This window comes from Sapajus apella, unplaced genomic scaffold (assembly GCF_009761245.1).
Source record: "Sapajus apella isolate SASKATOON/1434 unplaced genomic scaffold, GSC_monkey_1.0 scaffold4, whole genome shotgun sequence".
Lineage (NCBI taxonomy): Eukaryota > Metazoa > Chordata > Mammalia > Primates > Cebidae > Sapajus > Sapajus apella.
The window spans coordinates 6,092,040-6,097,854 of NW_022436944.1; the positions used below are offsets into that span (position 1 = coordinate 6,092,040).

The window sequence follows — 5,815 nt, forward strand, 5'->3', positions numbered from 1 at the left end:
TTTGTAATTAGAAAATAGGTCTCTGTATTTTGATTGCAATAAGTATATTGTCAACAAGTTTGTGGGGGCCAAATCATACTCTGTAGTAAGTGCTGTGGGGTTGGGGTAACTAAGAGAATGAGAGAGCTACTAGCTGCTATTTTCTTCTTTTTTCAAAGGAGATTGTTGCTATTGGGCAGAAAATAACTTTTGTAAGGGCAAGTAAAACCAAAAAAATCAGTTAGGAGGTTCATTCATAGATCCTGAGAACCAAATCAATTTCAAAAGATAAAATCATTGGCATAAATAGACAATTAAAAGATGAGTTGATTTTGTGTTTCATAAGTGGGATAATTGAGTTTTCAAGCTCATATATGAGATGTGCCTCCCTCAAACCTTAGGACTCCAGGACATTGCCTTATATGAAAACACAAATAAGCAAAGCCAAAATATATAACTGTAGAAACAAGTTTTATAAACATATTGATAGCAAATACATAATATGCAGACTGTAAAAACGTTTTAAAAATCAATGGATTTATCAGTGAGCAAAAAGTATATCTTGCTCTTATGTTTACAGAAAAATAAACATAAAATTTAGAGATGGACTTCTCTTTATCTTTGTAGAGACAAAGAGAAAATAACTGGTATAATTTTGGATATTGTGATTGTAGGAAGACATCCCTGAGGAGAAGATATTTCAACTGAAAACTGAGCAATTATAAGAAGACATCAACAAAGTGCTTTCCAGAATATTTCTCAGATACAGCTATCTAGATGCCCAGGAAGAGTCAGAAAGCAGCAATTTGAAGGTAGGCAAAGGCCTGGCGCCGTGGCTCACGCCTGTAATCCCAGCACTTTAGGAGGCCGAGGCAGATGGATCACGAGGTCAAGAGATTGACATCATCCTGGCCAACATGGTGAAACCCCATCTCTACTAAAAATACGAAAAAAAATTAGCTGGGTGTCGTGGCACGCACCTGTGGCCCCAGCTACTCGGGAGGCTGAGACAGGAGAATCACTTGAACCCAGAAGGCTGAGGCTGCAGTGAGCCGAGATTGCGTCACTGCACTCCAGCCTGGTGACAGTGCAAGGATCCTTCTAAAAAAAAAAAAAAAAAAAAAAAAAAAAAGAAGGTAGGTAGAAATGTCAGAATTATTTCACTGTGGTCTGAATTACGGATCCCCAAAAAAGAAATTGTAATTCTTGTCTGGACACCAAGAAATAGAAATTGTTGTCATTTATCAACTTCAGTTGTTACAGAGAGGGCTATTAACATAATTGCTGTTATTTTTGCAACAATGTGATGAACTACCAAAACAAGCTGAAATCCAGCCACATTCATTCTCTTGGTCTATAAATATTTGTTTCTGTCTAGCTGTAGATTATATATGTAATCTATTTAAAAGGTTATTTAAATTTTTTAGGTTCTCACATCTTGCTTAGTTAACATATATTTAAATGAAAATAAATATTTTTATGAAGATATCCAAGTGGAAAATAAATTAACTATAATCAACTTCTGTAAATATTTTCCATTCTCTTCAAATGTATAAAGGACTTCTGAAAGAGTCCCAATTTTACATTTCAAAGTCTTTTGTCTTCTATTGTTTGTTGTGTTTGGATGAAGTGGAGAATATTTGTTGGATAATTTATTCTGAAACTTACCAAAACAATTAAAATGAACTCTCAAGTTTTCCTTGAAACATTATGTCATAAAGAACAATCTGGGCGAAACCCTGTTATCAAAGTTCTGTCTCTATGACCCAGAGCTTTCGGACTAATTTCTCCCACTAAAGAATTATATGTTTTTTTTTTTTTAAGAATATAAACCATTATATGAATATTATGAAGTTATAACATGATTTACCTTGGGATATTAGATAGCAATGTATATCTGTGAATTACAAATGATAATGTCTGAAAATCTTTCACTGAAAATGTTCAATCTTAATGACATAACTAAGTAAGCACTCTCTGTAATAATGATGTTCAGAATGCAAAAATACGGAAAATGTAGGATATGATGGAAAAATATGAGTTTGGGCCCATACAGCTGAAATGTGGATAATTCTCTGCTCATTTGCCATTATGCATTATCACAAAGAAGAACTTCTCTTTTACTCATCTATTTCCAGGTCTGGCAATAGCTATTTTCTTTATTTTATTTTATTTATTTATTTATTTTTTTATTTTAGGCATGAGGGTACATGTGAAGGTTTGTTGTATAAGTAAACTAGTATTACATGGCATTGTTGTACAGATTATTTTATCACCTACGTATTAGGCAAGCTCAGGACTCAATAGTTATCTTTTCTGCTCCTCTCCCTCATCCCATTCTCCACCCAGAATCAGACTCCAGTGTCTGTTGTTTCCTTCTTTTTGTTCAAGAACTCTCATTATTTAGTTCCTACTTATAAGTAAGAATACGTGGTATGTGTTTTTCTGTTCCTGCATTAGTTGACTAAGGATAATGGCATCCAGCTCCATTTTTGTTTCCACAAAAGACATGGCTCATTTTTTATTGCTGCATATTGCTCCATAGTGTATATGTACCACATTTTATTTATCAATTATTTACAGGTATTTAGGTTGATTCCACGTATTTGCTACTGTGAATATGCTGCAGTGAACATTTGTGTGCATGTGTCTTCATAATAGAATGATTTGCTTCTCCGGATCTATATCCAGTAATGGGATTGCTAGGTCAAATGTTAGTTCGCTTTTAGCTCTTCGAAGAATTTCCATGTTTTCTACAATGTTTGAACTAATTTACACTCCCACCAATTGTGTACAAGTGTTCCCTTTTCTCCATAACTTCTCCAGCATTTGTTATTTTTTTTAATTTTTAGTAATATCCATTCTGACTGGTGTAAGATGTTATCTCACTGTGGTTCTGATTTTCATTTCTGTAATGGCGAATGACATGAAGCTTTTTTTCATGTGCTTGCTGTCCACATGTATGTTTTCTTATGAAAAGTGTTTGTTCATGTCTTTTACCCACTTTTCAATGAGGTTGTTAGCTTTTCCTTTGTAAATTTTTAAAATTTCCTTATAGATGCTATGACCTAGCAACTGTACTTTTTTTTTTTAATTTCAAAGCATTCTATAAATTAAAAACCAACAGCATGGTAGATGGGTCGTTCCATGACACTTGCCATCTTTCCGCTCTTCATAGCTATAAGACAGTATTTTGGAAAAAGAGTTGTTGATAAATGCCACTTAGAGAATCTCTGAGCCTTCATTATTACACAACATTGACTAAAATGTGGGGTAAAGCATCCTATTAAAAATGAAGTTAAGAAGTCTAGATAAACTTTAAAATTTATGCCCCAAATCCTATTGTATGTCGATCTATTATAAAAATAAAACAACATGATTCTAGATGGAATGTATCTCAAAATAATAAAAACTATGACAAACCCACAAGCAATATCATACTGAACAGGCAAAAACTAGAAGCACTTCCTTTACAATCTGGCACTAGACAAGGATGCCCTTCCTCAGCACTCCTATTCAATATAGTATGGGAAGTTCTAGCCAGAGCAATCAGGCAAGAAAAAGAAATAAAGGGCATTCGATTAGAAAAAGAGGAAGTCAAATTGTCTCTGTTTGCAGACAACGTCATGGTATATTTAGAAGATCCCAACGTCTCAGCCCAAAATCTCCTTAAATTGATAGGCAGCTTCAGCAAAGTCTCCAGATACAAAATCAATGTGCAGAAGTCACAAGCATTCCTATAAACCAGTAACAGACTAACAGAGAACCAAATCAAGAGTGAACTCCCATTCACAATTGCTGCAAAGAGAATAAAATACCTAGGAATACAACTGACAAAGGATGTAAAGGACCTCTTCAAGGAGAACTACAAACCACTGCTCAAGGAAATAAGAGAGGACACAAACAGATGGAAAAACTCCATTCTCATGGTTAGGAAAATGGCCATACTGCCCAAAGTAATTTATAGATCCATTGCTAATCCCATCAAGCTACCATTGATCTTCTTCACAGAACTGAAAAACAAAACAAAACAAAACAAAGCAAAATAAAAAAAAAACTTTTAACTTAATATGGAACCAAAAGAGAGCCCACCTAAATAAGACGATCTGAAGCAAAGAGAACAAAGCTGGAGACATCATGCTACCTGACTTCAAACTATACTGTAAGGCTACAGTAATCAAAACAGCATGGTACTGATACCAAAAGAGATGTGTAGACCAATGGAACAGAACAGAGGCCTTGTTAGCAATGCCACACATCTACAACCATCTGATCTTTGACAAACCTGACAAAAAAAAGCAATGGGGAAAGGGGTACCTGTTTAACAAAGGCTGTTGGGAAAACTGGCTAGCAGTGTGCAGAAAGAAGAAACTAGACCCCTTCATGACACCTTACAGTAAAATTAACTCCAGATGGATTAAAGTCTTAAACATAAGACCTAACACCATAAAAACCCTAGAAGAAAACATAGGCAAAACCATTCAGGACATACACATTGGCAAGTACTTCATGACTAAAACAGCAAAAACAATGGCAACAAAAGCCAAAATAGACAAATGGGACCTAATTAAGCTCCAGAGCTTCTGTACAACAAAAGAAACAATCATTGGAGTGAACTAGTAACCAACAGAATGGGAAAAAACTTTTGCAGTCTATCCATTTGACAAAGGGCTAATTTCCAGAATCTACAAAGAACTAAAACAGGTTTACCAAAAAAAAAAAAAAAAATTCAAAAGTGCGAGAAGGATATGAACAGATACTTTTCAAAAGAATACATATATGAGGCCAACAAACATAAGAAAAAATGCTCATCACTGGTCATTAGAGAAATGCAAATCAAAACTACATCGAGATGCTGTCTCATTCCAGTTAGAATGGTAATCATTAAGAAATCTGAAGACAATAGATTCTGGAGAGGATGTGAAGAAATGTGAACACTTTTACACTGTTGGTGGGAGTGTAAATTAGCTCAACCGTTGTGGAACACAGTGTGGCAATTCCTCAAGGATCTAGAAATAAAAACACCCTTTGACCCAGCAATCCCTTACTAGGCCTATATCCAAAGGATATATGTTCATGTGGCACTGTTTATAATAGCAAAGACAAGGAACCAACCCAAATGCCCATCAATGATAGACTGGACAAAGAAAATGTGGCACATATGTACAATGGGATGTTATGTAGCCATAAAAAATGATAAGTTCATGTCCTTTGTAGGAACATAGAAGAATCTGGAAACCATAATTCTTAGCAAACTGACACAAGAACAGAAAACCAAACACCTCATGTTCTCACTCACAGGTAGGTGCTAAACAGTGATAATACATGGACACAGGGAGGGAACATCACACACTGGTGTATATTGTGAGGTGAGGGACTAGGGAAGGAACAGAGGGGATGGGGAAGTTGGAGAGGGATAACACTGGGAGAAATGTTATGTAGGTGACTGGGGGATGGAGACAGCAAACTACCATGGCATGTGTGTACCTATGCAACAATCCTGCAAGATCTGTACATGTACCCCAGAACTTAGAGTATAATTTAAAAAAAAAGAAGAAAAATTTAATGTTAAGTATATCAGTGACACAGAAATAATGAGGCAAGATTGTTTAAATATGTTGCAAATAATGTTAAATAATCATACTCTCTAAATTTAAATTCTTTATCGCCCTATATGTACTGTCTCTCAACACTTGACTTCACAGCGACAATCCTTAGTGAACCCATCTAAGATCCATCTATGCTCCTAAAATAAAGATTTGGAGCTGCTCTTTTATGCTTAACAAATAGCCTCAGGTTTCATGAATAAAGAGAGACAGGCTAGCTCCTTTCTGTT

General features: G+C 35.3%; 1 non-coding gene across 1 annotated transcript; it reads left to right on the forward strand.

Moving 5' to 3' along the window:
- Positions 1-305: 305 nt before the first annotated feature.
- LOC116545008 lies at positions 306-407 on the forward strand. The gene has a single exon (XR_004266138.1). It is a non-coding gene; the product is annotated as a small nucleolar RNA U13 (small nucleolar RNA).
- The last annotated feature ends 5,408 nt before the right edge of the window (positions 408-5,815 follow it).